Here is a 14,703-nt window from a genome sequence, read left to right as displayed (position 1 = left end):
TATTACCAGATATCACTGCTCTATTGTCCATTATTTTTGCCCTTTCAGGTGAGTTCCTTTATTGTTCTTAAACTCAGGTCAGTATAGTTGAGAACTCCTACCTTAAAATTGTAAGAACTCTTGAGGCCGTGGTTAGCTCAGTGGTAGAGTGCTTACCTAGCATGTGTGAGGCATTGGGTTTGATCCTCAGCATCACATAAAAATAAATAAATAAAATGAAGGCATTGTGTCCTTCTACAACTAAAAAAATTTTTTTTTAATGTAAGAACTCTTAAATTATAAGACCTCTCCTAAATTCTAGGACATATCCAAATATTTTCAGGGTTTGCCAAAAATGATGAGCTCAAGTAGGTAAACTCTTTTGAAAATTTTCTTCTCCAAAATTAAGATGCAGGATCTTATTGGCCAACTGACCCAAATTTTACCATTTCCAAAGTGATATGTCATTTAGTCAAGTGGCCCATGGCAGTACTTTCCCCAAAGCTTACAGCTATATAGATTCCAGAAGGATTAAGAACACAGCCTCTTGCAAAAATGAGAAATGGCACAAGTGTTGAGGTTATAGTTTTTCTTAGAGCCCATGCTAATTCCCATGCAGAGGAATTGGAAAAGGATATTTCTTCCTTCCAAAGCTAATGCTTTTTTCTCCCCTCTGTTAATATTTGTAATTTTTTAGATTAGATTATCATCCAGTAAATATAGAAGAGAGACATGGAAATTATTTACATGATGAAAGACTTCAGAACTTTAGTGGAATGGATAGCTTCACACAATGCCATTTTAGTAGTGATTTATTTCACTCTACAGATTTTCCAAGAATGTCCCCATCTCTAAAGAAACAATCCTTTGGTGCCTCCATGTTTGGGCAGAAGAGCTTCATCTCCCACTGTTGCACTTATTATTTGGATCTCCCTTCCCTTTCCTTTAGAGCCTGATCCCACAGCTAATCATTGTAGCTTACAGTACTTTTCCTCCAAATTTTTCTGGAAGCATAATGCCTCCTTTGGTTACGGTTTAGCTGCACTCCTTCCAACCAATACATGTTCAAAGAGTGAAAGAAACTTGCCAAATGCTCATCCTGTCTTGACTCTCCTCACCACTGCAAGGAGACACCTATGTTGATAATTTTTAACAGGCATTTATGTTTCATTTCACAATATGATGGATGAAGTGATACGATACGAGTTATATATGCACATCAAAGATGTTAGATAGCAGTAAAAGTTCTATAAGAAAGTTGAGAATTTTCTTAGAAGCCAGAAAAGATAAGAAAGTCTGAATCCATAGGGATAGGTAAAGGATGGCTGATCCTGGCCCCTGAGATGTTTGCTGATTTCTGGTGGCCTAAAGTTAGACTTTTTATTTACCAAGTGTGGAATGGAAGACAAATCTTAACAAGCAGGTTATTGAAGTTTCTCCCATGAACTGGGACAATAAACCTATCCAGACAAACAGTGGAATGCATGCACTAAAGTTTTTTAAAATAAGAAGTAAAACTCTAAAAACATCATCATCTTTCTGCACCTTTTCCCTTCCTCTGCCTTTCTAATTAATCTCAGCACAAGTTCTTCACCCATTGGCTCCTGCCCCCACCCCCACCTCCACCCTGGCAAAAAAAGCAGCCCAAGCTAAGGTATTTTGACTAAGATAAAAAGTATTCGAGCAGCTTGTCCTTGTCTGGTAGAAGCTTGATCATTTGATAGGCCTTCTGGAGCCTGCACTGCCCCAGCTTCTCCTCCTTGCTACAAATTCAAGCTGCCCAGCACACCTTTATTGCTCTGAACTCAGCTATCCCTCCCTAGTCCAGACCCTCAGCCCAGAACTCTTAATATTTACTCTTCCTAACAGTGCTCCCTGACTCTAAAACTGGAGACTTTCTGTGATATTTATGGTAGTTCTTTCCAAAGTGGATTAACAAAATGAAACAGTATGGGGATCTATGCCCCAGATAAACTCATGTGTTATTTGGGATTCTTTAAATTGCAAGTGACAAGAACTCAGTTTGGAGTAGCTTAGGAATGGGAGAAGTTACTGCAAAGAAGATCTGGCAGAAGGAGAAGACTGCTCTGATGGATCTCAGGATATCTGGAAAGAGGAACCTCAATGCCAAGGAGATTCTCTTCTACTATTGCTTCTAACACACACACCTGCACATGAATGCACACTGTTGTGGTTTAGATCTGGAATGTTCCCCAAAGGCTCATGTGTTGGTGGCTTGGTCCCCAGTGCAGAAATGTTCAGAGGTGAGGCTTCTGGGAAGTGACTGGATTATGAGGGCTCTTGATCTCATCAGTGGATTAATAACTTGATAACATTATTGGAAGGTGGTGGAAATGTCAGGAGGTAGGGCCTAATTGGAAGAAGGTCACTGGGAGCAAGCCCTGCAAGAGTAGATCTTGCAAGGGCCTCTTTCTCTCTTTCCCAGTCTATTTTGTGGCTGCCATGAGCTGAGCAGCTTTCTTCCACCTTCACCCTTCACCCTGATGTTTGTGCCTTGAAGCCAGTCAAGCACAGACTGAAAGCTCCTCCAAAGCCAGGAGACAAATCTTTCCTCTTTTAAGTTGTTTTTCTCATGTATTTTGTCCCAGTTTTGAAAAGCTGACTCCTCCCTCTCTCTCTCTCTCTCTCTCTCTCTCTCTCTCTCTCTCTCACACACACACACGCACACACACACACACATACCTACCTCTGCTTCTCTGCTTCTCTGTGTGTCACCTCTGCTCTCTCCTCCTGGGAACTGCCTTCTTTTGCTCAACAGTGACCACAGTCACTCTTGGCTTCCAGACTCGTATGTTTCCAGATTACCTACCTTTTCCATTACCCTAAAGGAACTGCCATTGTTCCCTTAGTTTCAAATATAAATACTCCAAGCCCCCAACAAAAAGGACTCTCAGAAGACTCAGGGAGGTAAGAATCTCTCAGAAGATTCAGGTTCCAAGTTCCTCCCAAAAGAACATTATTAAAAGAACATTTCTTAGCAGAAAAAGATAGGGGTGGAGAAGGGATGGATTCAAGCAAATAAAACAGTAGCTATTCATTTTGATATTCAGAATATATTTCCTGTCTGATTATCACACAATTCCTGAGTACTAACTACCTGCTGGATTTCCCATCACTATATTCACACCCCCACTCCCACCCCTACAGAATCTGGCTTATAATTAGGCTTGTAAATCTTTAGATTCCAGTTGAACCCTTGGCTACTTCTCCAGAGCCTGATGCAGTCTCTACAGCACTGCTTCTCTCAGGTGTGTGTGTGTGTGTGTGTGTGTGTGTGTTTTCTGGAAGATCCTACCTCGGCTCTATCTTGGATCCTATTCTGAAAAACTCACCTACCTAAGACATCTTCTCAAAACACTATTTCTTATCACTGAATCACCAGAAGATCACACTAAAAGTTGGTGTGATATTCTTCAGTGGCAGTAATAACAGTTGCTTTTTACTGAGTTACTATTCCATGGCAGATGACTTAGGTAGGTGAGCTCCTCAGAAGCAGACCCAAAACAAAGATCTGAGCACAAGTAATTGATTTGGTAAGTGATTCTAAGAAGGATCATAAGCGATGGGGAAGTGAGACAGAGAAGGGAAGAAAGCCTATACAGGATGTGTTAATGTGCAGGGTACAGGTGTAGAATTGGGACTGGATCCCACGGGGATCTCTGTGAGATGGTATGGAACACATCTCAGTGTGGTTCAACCCAAGAGTCAAGGAAGTTGGATATTCTCCAACTCCTTCCCATCACTGGTTAAATGCATCCCTGAGAGCATTAGCCTTCCATGCCAGCCTTCCCTCTGTCCAGAGAGCCTTGAGGCACAGATCCCTGCAGTGAGAAGCTATTGGCATATAAGGGAACATAAGGACCAATGGGATGTGGATGATGTCTCACCAGGATCCTGATACCTTAGGCATTAGGCATTTGTTGCCTCTACTTTATGATGATGATCTGAAAGGACAAGATAAGAACCCCAAAGGTCACAGAGCAAGCAATTGTCCAACCCAAGAGCCAAAAGTTGAATTCATATCTGCTTCTCACATTCATCATTACTTTTCTTCTGTCATGCCTCTTTTCCCACTCAAAAGGGATATGCTGAGAGAGCAAATTTCAGGTTATAGTTGACTTGGACAGGGGGAAGCCTGGGAGGGGAAGTGGTGATGGTAGCACAGAAAAAAAAAAAAAAAAGACTATCACTGAGGTCCAGAGCCTGAAGGAGGAATGGGAAAAGCATTCCAGTCTTGAGTGTAGCTGGTACTAAATGCTGAGGATGTCTGAATAAAGGAACAAATGAATAACGGTCACAGATGCTTGGGCAAACTCAAGACATCTACATTATACTACGATTGGTAACACTAAGGTGGATCAAATACAATGACATTTCTATAGCAATTCATTTATTTGGCAGGAACAACCAAATAAACCAAGAGGATACACTGGCTTTTCACATTAACAAATATTGAAAATTTGTGTCAGTGTGTTTTAAAAGTCATTTTATTTGAAAATTTAAAAATCAGAAGTAAAAAATGGAGAGAATAGCTGAATAGTAGAGTTAATTTACATACACCCATCATCTACCTTTAACATTGATTAAAATTTTTCCATATTTGTACCTTTCTATTGGTTGAGATAATTTCAAGCCGACATCAGATATCATTATTTTATCCATAAGTACTTTCACAAGCATCTCTAAAAATACATTTTCTTAAAACAATATCTTCATCATAACTAGTAGAATGAATAATTGCTCAATATTATGTCATACTAAACCACATTTAAATTACTCTAATTGCCTTGAAAGTTTCTCTTTCCTGGTGATTTGTATGAATAAGTATCAGAAACAGGTCCACACATTGCATTTGTTTGTTATGACTCCAGTTATTTAAACTTATAATTGCTTCCCCCATTCCTTTTTTTTTTTTTAAAAACTCTCTCTTTATTTATTTTAGTTTTTTTCGGCAGACACAACATCTTTGTTTGTATGTGGTGCTGAGGATCGAACCTGGGCCGCACGCATGCCAGGCGGACGTGCTACCGCTTGAGCCACATCCCCAGCCCCCCCATTCTTTTTATGCCATTGTCATTTAAGGAGACAAGATCAGTTTTCCTAGGGGCTGGGGATATAGCTCACTGGTGATATAGCCAAGCATGCACAAGGCCCTGGGTTCAATCCCTGGTCCCACAAAAAAGATCAGTTGCCCTGTAGAATATGGAGAAACTTCCCAAATTCTGACTATGTTATATCAACATGCTTTTATCACAGAGACATCCACTGACCTAGGCTTTCCATTGTGACTTCTTGGTATAGCCACAGAAATCTCAGCCACATGTTTCTGCAGCCTTATGCAAGCCCCAGGTTGATAGATGATAGCAGGAAGGACAGAACTAAAGTAGATGCAACTACAACTAAGACCTAAGTGTGTTTTGTTTACATTTATGTCTGCATTCAGCACCTTTTTATTGGAGAAGATCAAAAGAGATTTGCACAAGGACAGAGTCATGGCTGGAGCTTTGGGGGAAAGCCTGCTTCTCCATAATACAGTAATGCAATTTTCATCTTTATTTGGAGTTTGAGAAATGCTACTTTTTAAGGTCCCAAGAGTCAATAAACTTAAGAGATACCAAAATGACTTAAAGATGCATCCATATCAGACATTTTAAAACACTCCCATAATTGGGGCTTCTAAGCTTCTAGTGGAATGACATAATCTATTTTTCTAACTTAGTCTAAGATAACTCAGCTCAGCCTGTCTGAATCTAAAGGAAAGGGCTTTCCTGCCTTCAAAATCTCACTCCACTAGGTATCCAGGTCCTCACTCACTTTTCAACAGGTTTATGTGCTCTGGTGTTGAGAGAGAGCCTATCCACGGTTGGTTACAAAGCATCCCTTGATAAGATGCTTGGTGTTAATGAGTTGAATGTCTCTCTGGACCCTGAGATACTAACGCACAACAAAAGTCCCTGGTGAAAAATTTAGCATACTATAGTAACACAGCCATCAATGTTTAAAGCAGCTCAATTCACAATAGCTAAACTGTGGAAGCAACCTAGATTCCCTTCAATAGATGAATGATAAAGAAACTGTGGTATATATACACAATGGAATATTACTCACCATTAAAAGAGAATAAAATTATGGCATTTGTAGGTAAATGGATAGAGTTGAAGAATATCATGCTAAGCGAAGTAAGCCAATTCCAAAAAAAAAAAAAAATGAAAAAGAAAGAAAGAAAAAAGAAAATCCAAAGGCCGAATGTTCTCTCTGATAAGTAGATGCTGATCCATAATGGTGGGGGGTGGGGGGGAACATGGGGAAAATGGAGGAACTTTGATGGGGCAAAGGGAAGGGAGGGATGTGGGGGTCCACAGGGGCAGGAAAGATGGTGGGATGAGGTGGACATCATTACCCTAAGTACATGTATGACTGCACATATGGTGTGATGCTACATTGCATTGTGTACAACCATATAAATGTAAAGTTGTGGTGTAACTGTGTACAATGAATCAAAATGCATTCTTCTGTCATATATACCTAATTAAATTTAAAAAAAATAAAAACAGAAACTAGTATGAAAGCATTACAAGCCCCTGAACTTGTACATCTTAATGTCCCTCTTGTTTAACAAAGGACATCCACCAAGTCCCCATCCTGATTGATCCAGCTGTATCTCACAGCTCTCTCTCTCTTGTCTCATGACTTGTTGCCTCTGGAATGATGTTGCCAAGAGGTGAGGCCTCAGAGCTTGGGACCTGACTCACAGGCTTCTCTCCAACACCCCTAGTCTGGAGAAAGTCCCTTAGTCTAGAGTGTGAGGGTAAAACCCATTTTCCTTACTGCTTGCCTAACACATTGTGTCCACACCACTTAATTTTCCCTTTTCCTTCAGTGTTCTAATCCCCAATATGAACTACTCTCTAATTGCAAAAGTCTTTAAAAACTCTTTAAACTAAAACTCCCCAAATAGCCTTATTCTTCTTCCCTCAAAAATGGAGGAATTTACATTTTGATTCCTTTTAATGTAGAAAAAAAAAGGAAGGAAACATTTTCATGTGAAAGTAAATCTGAAAAATCTCTGTCTATCCACACATTCCCTGTGTTTTTCTTCCTGTTTCTTGCCAAGGAAAGTTAGGGCTATAATCCCTACCCTGGTGATTTGGGCAGAGGCTAACTGCTCCCTTGGAAAACATCTCATGAGCTTTGAATCAACTCACTGTAGCCACAATTTCACCATGCTCCTTTGGGAGGAAAATTTTACCTTCCCCCATCCAAGTTAAGAAAGCACAATCTTATTCACTATACCTAAGTTTGTGAAGTTATCTTGTTTTGTCTTTTACCCAAAATTAGAAATATGGTGTAACTTTGCTGTAAGTCTTTAAGTTTTCTGTGATTGCTTTTCTACTTGTCAAAATGAAAGAATTATATCCACCAATTTAAAATTATTGTTTCCTGCTCTAAAATAATGTATCTGGAGCCCTGCCAACATCCACAGAACACAGGCAGGCCCAGGACAGCCCTGCCAAAATGCAGCACGGAACCCGCACTGGATCCAATCTGCATCTTGAATACATTGCTAAACACCACTGCCTGGCACCCCCACCCAACCTGACACTCCATTGCTGAAATCAGCTGCCTCCATCTTGGGACACCACTGTCGCCATCTTTAGTTGTGGCAACTCCCAGCTTGGAATACTGGCTTTGCAGGACAGGTATTGGAACCCTGAAGGGGCACTGTAAACCTAAAGCTTAAAAAACAGTAACACTGTGGATCCTCAGTGCTAGAAGGAAAGACACACAAACAGCATGAAAAAACAAGGGAAAAAAGGTGCCCCCCAAAATCAAGATACTACATTATTAGAATCCATGGCTAGCACAGAGGAGTTCAGGATGAACATAATTAAAATGTTCTGTGACTTAAAAGATGATGTAAGAGAACAAATACAGGCAGCAAAAGATCATTTTGATAAAGAGCTACATAAGCAAATATAGGAAGCAAAAAATTACTTCAATAAGGAGATGAAGGTTCTGAAAACAAACAAACAAACATAAACCCTTGAAAAGAAACAATAAACCAAATTAAAAGCTCAATAGACATCACTACCAACAGATTAGACCACTTGGAAGGCGGGGCCTCAGACAATGAAGACAAAACATATAATCTTGAAAAGAATGTAGATCACACAATGAAGATGGTAAGAAACCATGAACAGAACATTCAAGAAATATGGGATAACAGTAAAAGACCAAATTTAAGAGTTATTGGGATAGAGGAAGGCATAGAGTTCCAAACCAAATGATTGAGCAATCTATTCAATGAAATAAATTCAGAAAATTTTTCAAACATGAAGAATGAATTACAGGATGCCAAACGTACAAAATCACAACAGATCCACATGAAGTCACATTATAATGAAAATGCCTAGCAAAAAAAATAAGGAGATAATCTTAAAAGCCACCAGAGAAAGGAATCAGATTACACATAGAAGGAAGCAATTAGGGTATCAGCAGATTTTTCAACCCAGGCCCTGAAAGTTAGAAGAAATTGGAAAAATATATATCAAGCTCTGAAAAAAATGGATGTCAATCAATAATCTTATATCCAGCAAAATTAAGCTTTATATTTGATGATGAAATAATAACCTACCATTATAAACAAAAGTTAAAAGAATTTATAACTAGAAAGCCTGCACTACAGAACATCCTCAGCAAAATATTCCATGAGGAGAAATTGAAAACAACAATGAAAATCAGCAGAGGGAGATATTACACTAAAGGGAAAACTAATCTAAGGAGAAACCAAATCAGTTAAATACCAAAAATAAACAAGAATGGCTGGAAAAACAAATCATGTCTCAATAATAAACCTGAATGTTAATGGCTTAAACTCACCAATCAAAACACATCGACTGGCAGATTGGATTTAAAATTAAAAAAGACCCAGTAATATGCTGCCTCCAAGAGACTCATCTCACAGGAAAAGACATCCACAGACTAAAGGTGAAACGCTGGGAAAAAACATACCACTCACATGGACTACAGAAACAAGCTGGGATTTCCATCCTCATATCAAATAAAGTAGACTTAAAGCTAAAGTTAATCAAAAGGGATAAACAAAAACATTTCATATGCTCAAGGGAACCACTTTTCAACAAGACAAACAATTATAAATATATATGCCCCAAACAATGGAGCATCTATGTTCACCAAACAAACTCTTCTCAAGTTCAAGAGTCAAATTGACTACAAACAATAATTCTGGGTGACTTCAATACACCTCTTTTACCACTGGATATATCTTCCAAACAAAAGCTGAATAAAGAAACTATAGTACTCAATAAAACAATCAATAACTTAGACTTCACTGACATATACAGGATATGTCATCCATCAACGCGCAAATACACTTTCATCTCAGCAGCGCATGGATCCTTTTCTAAAATAGACGTAATATTATGCCACAAAGTAACTCAAAGCAAATATGAAAAACTAGAGCTACTACTATGCATTCTATCAGATCATACTGGAATGAAATTAGAAATCAATGATAAAATAAAAAATAGAAGCTACTCCAACATATGGAAACTAAATAATATGCTATTGAATAAATAATGGGTTGCAAAAGACATCCAGGAGGAGATTAAAAAATTCTTAGAGGTAAATGAGAACACTGATACAACATAACAAAATCTCTGGGACACTATGAAGGCAGAACTAAGAGGAAAGTTCATTGCATGGAGTTCATTCCTTAAAAGAAGAAAAAGTCAACAAATAAATGACCTAACATTACATCTCAAAGCCCTAGAAAAATAAGATCAAATCAACACCAAAAGCAGAAGACAGCAAATAATTAAAATCAGAGCTGAAATCAATGATATTGAAACAAAAGAAACAATTGAAAAAATCGACAAACCAAAAAGTTGGTTCTTTGAAAAATTAAATAAAATTGACAAACCCTTAGCCATGCTAACAAAGGAGAGAGAAAACTCAATATCCATGATGAAAAGGGAAATATTATGACAAACATACAGAAATACAGATGATAATTAGAAATTATTTTGAAAACTTGTACTCCAATAAAATACAAAATATTGAAGGCATTGACAAATTTCTAGAGTCAGATGATTTACCCAAACTGAACCAGGATGATATACACATTTTAAACAGATCAATTTCAAGCAATGACATAGATGACACCATCAGAAGCCTACCAAAAAGAAAAGGATGAAAAGGATACACAGCCAAGTTCTACAAGACCTATAAAGAAGAACTAACACCAATACTTAAATTATTTTATGAAATAGAAAGGAAGAAAGACTTCCAAACTCATTCTATGGGGTCAATATCAGCCTGATTCCAAAACCAGGCAATGACACATCAAAGAAAGAAAACTTCAGACCATTATCTCTAATGAACATAGATGCAAAAATTCTCAATAAAATTCTGGCAAATAGAATACAAAACCACATCAAAAAGATTGTGCACCTCGATCAAGTGGGGTTCATTCCAGGGATGCAAGGTTGGTTCAACATATGGAAATCAATAAATATAATTCATCACATCAATAGACTTAATGATAAGAACCATATGATCATCTCGATAGACACAGAAAAAGTATTTGACAAAATACAGCACCACTTCATGTTCAAAACACTAGAAAAACTAAGGATAACAGGAGCATATCTCAACATCAAAAAAACTATCTATGATAAGCCCCAGGCCAACATCATTCTAAATGGAGAAAAAAATGAAAGCATTCACTCTAAACACTGGAAAAAGACAGGGATTCCCTCTTTCACCACTTCTATTTAACATAGTTCTTGAATTGCTAGCCAGAGCAATTAGACAGATGAAAGAAACTAAAGAGACATGGATAGTAAAAGAAGAACTCAAAAGGCACTATTTTCTGACAATAAGATTCTATACATGGAAGATCCCAAAAATTCCACTAGAAAACTTTTAGAACTGGTAAATCAATTCAGCAAACTAGCAGGATATAAACTCAACACCCATAAATCAAAGGCATTTCTGTATATCAGTGGCAAATCCTCTGAAAGGGAAATGAGGAAAACAACCCCATTTACGATAGCCTCAAATAAAATAAAATAGTTGAGAATCAACTTAACAAAAGAAGTGAAAGACCTGTACAGTGAAAACTACAGAATACTAAAGAAAGAAATTAAAGAAGACTTTAGAAGATATAAAGAGCTACCTTACTCTTGGATAGGGAGAATTAATATCATCAAAATGACCACACTACCAAAAGCACTATATAGATTTCATGCAATTCTAATCAAAACCCCAATGACATTCCTCATAGAAATATAAAAAGCAGTAATGAAATTCATCTGGAAAAATAAGAGACCCAGAATAGCTAAAGCAATCCTTAGCAAGAAGAATAAAGCAGGTGACAGCACTGTACCAGAGCTTAAACTATCCTACAGAGCTATAGTAACAAAAACAGCATGGTATTGGCACCAAAATAGACTGATAAACCAATGGTACAGAATAGAGGATACAAAGAATCACCCTCATGAGTGTTATCTTGTATTTGATAAAGGTTCCAAAAACATATATTGGAGAAAAGATAGCCTCTTCAACAAATGGTGTTGGGAAAACTGGAAATCTATATGCAACAAAATCAAATTAAACTCCTACCTCTCACCATGTACAAAATTCAACTCAAAGTGGATTAAGAACCTAGGAATTAAACCAGAGACCCTGCACCTAATAGAAGAAACAGTAGGCCCTAATCTCCATCATGTTGGATTAGGCCCAGACTTCCTTAATAAGACACCTATAGAGCAAGAATTAAAATCAAAAATCAATAAATGGGATGGATTCAACTCAAAAGCTTCTTCTCAGAAAAAAAAAAAAACAATCAGTGAAGTAAATATAGAGCCTACAGAATGGGAGCGAATTTTTACCACATGCACATCAGATAGCACACTCATCTCTAGGATATATAAAGAACTCAAAAGTCTTAACACAAAAAAAATCCAATCAATAAATGGGCCAAGGAACTGAACAGATGCTTCTCAGAAGATGATATACAATCAATCAACAAATATATTTTAAAAAATGTTCAACATCTCAAGCAATTAGAGAAATGCAAATCAAAACTGCTCTAAGATTTCATCTCATTCCAGTCAGAATGGCAGCTATTAAGAATACAAACAACAATAAGTGTTGGCAAGAATGTGGGGTAAAAGGCACACTCTTACATTGCTGGTGGGACTGCAAATTGTTGCAACCAATCTGGAAAGAAGTATGGGGAATCCTTGGAAAACTTGGAATGGAACCATCATTTACTCAGCTATTCCACTCCTCAGTTTATACCCAAAGGACTTAAAAACAGCTTACTACAGTGACACAGCCACATCAATATTTATAGCAGTTCAATTTACAATAGCTAAATTGTGAATCCAACCTAGAAACTCTTCAGTAGATGAATGGATAAAGAAAATGTGATATATATATATATACACACACACACACACACACACACACACATACATATATACACATACGTACATACATACATACTACACAATTGAATATTATTCAGCATTGAAAGAGAATAAAATCATGGTGTTTTCACATAAATGGATGGAGCTGGAGAATACAATGCTAAGTGAAGTAAGCCAATCCCCAAAAACCAAATGCTGAAAAAGGAGGCTGATTCATAATGGGGATGGAGGGGAGCATGGGAGGAACAGAGGAACTCTAGATAGCGCAAAGTTTAGGGAGGAGAAGGAATGGGATGCGGTAGGAAAGACGATGGATGAGACCGATATCATTACCCTATGTACATGGATGAAAACATGAATGTTGTGACTCTACTTTGTGTTTAACCAGAGACATGAAAAATTGTGCTCTATTTGTGTAATAGGAATTGAATTGTACTCTGCGGTCATATATAACTAAGAGGAATAAATAAAATTTAAAAATTTTTAAAAATAAAAAAATCTATCTGTGCTATATTAAATAGCTCATGCCACTTGTCCTGGAACTACACAAAAGGCAACCTCTACAATGTGTGTGCAAACACATGCACATACAAACATATATGCACATACATGCACACACACAGAGCTCCTGAAAAAAAGTAAAATATAACATATTTAATCCTCATAAATTTGCTATTTTTCTAACAGTTTGATTTGGTTTTTGAAAATTATGAACTCTTAACACCCAAAGACTTTCATAACCCTATAAGGTATTAAAGTAATTGGAAAGAAACTTGCCAAAAGTCAGACAAAATCACTCCCTGTGGAAGAAGCTTCATTAAAAGCATGAATTTGAGTTAATCTCTAGGTAATAATTAGAAATTATGCATGTCTTTTAGTTTGACTAATTTCACAGGCTTATCATTGCTGGCACATTTTATAATTTAATTCAAACTTGTCCCATAACCCTACTATACCAAACAAATACTTCATCAGAGAATTACACCTTTACAAACCCCACAGTGCTTCAATAATGGTCCTTCTTAAGTAAGTGAGAGAATTGTAGAATGCCCGTATTCACTCATCTCCATACAGTACAAGTTGCTTACTGGGTTACTGATTTTCTTGAAACACAATAAGACTTCATTATATGAATTACTGCCTAAACATCAATCTTAGAAATAAGCTCCACTGGGCATTATTTATGAATGTTGAGGTCTTAAATGATTCAAATACAGCTTTGCTCACATCCCTGATAATTGTTACCACCAAATAGAACACTTTTAGAGAACAAGATGTTAAATTATGTTCTGAAGAATTTATAAAATAAAATCTGTGTTGCTTTCTTCCACAAATTTCTTAATGAATCATTACAGACTTCTAATGACCTCATCAGGAAACTTCTGTTTGAGGTGAGGTGTGAACTTAGGGACAAATTATAGTGATATGTGGCATAATATTTGAAAAATACAGAAAACACCGTTCTATTGCCCCATTCTAAAGGCTTAATGAATGTCAGGAAATGTTTCAAAGCACAATTTATATCATCCTCTGAAAGCATGGAAGAAAAATGTCCCTTTCTCCACTCCATGTACACTTGAACTCCCCTTGTAAATCTTAGTAGAAGCTGTACTGCATATACTCAATGTACATTTATGTATTTGCAAATCTGGATTAGATAAGGGGATTGACACAGAGAACAAATTCAGGCAAAAGTGGTGATCCAGTTGTTTAAAAGGCAGTACTTATGAATAATTATTCATATGCCAGCTAGAATTCAGTAGGTTCTATTAGCAGATGAGGAATTCAATAGGTTCCATATGTCAGATGATGAAACTGAGGCAAAGGGAAACCAAGTAACTTCCCAAAGGCCACATTCATCAAACAGGCTCTAATACATGATGAATCACCATGCTCACCTTCAGTCATGCAATAGAGAAACCATGGTCACTTGGGCCAGGGGGTGGCAAGAGAGATGGAGAGAGATTGAGAGACTGAAGATAGGTTTATGTTTACTTCATTTGCAGGAGCAACATTTGGAAACAATGTAAAATTTCCAAATTAGGGGTTTTATTTCATAAGTTTTAGTATTCCTATATAAAAGAACAACGTATAGCTACTCAGAATCATTTTTCCAATCACTTTAACAACAAGTATGAAAGGTATTGTTTATTTTTGACTAAGACTTCCATGTATAAAATACACATTTTGGATTATTTCAATTTTGATAAATGTGCACATGCATGCATGTGTCTACATTTTAAAA

The 14,703-nt window shown here is 37.2% G+C and overlaps 1 pseudogene; it reads right to left on the bottom strand.

Moving 5' to 3' along the window:
• Window positions 1-796: 796 nt before the first annotated feature.
• Window positions 797-14,703, bottom strand: part of LOC107142267 — a 39,703-nt pseudogene continuing 25,796 nt past the window's right edge.

The sequence above is a fragment of the Marmota marmota genome, unplaced genomic scaffold (genome assembly GCF_001458135.2).
Source record: "Marmota marmota marmota unplaced genomic scaffold, marMar, whole genome shotgun sequence".
NCBI lineage: Eukaryota > Metazoa > Chordata > Mammalia > Rodentia > Sciuridae > Marmota > Marmota marmota.
Note: the sequence above shows the minus strand (reverse complement) of the source record. Positions and strands in the feature narration are given on the sequence as shown.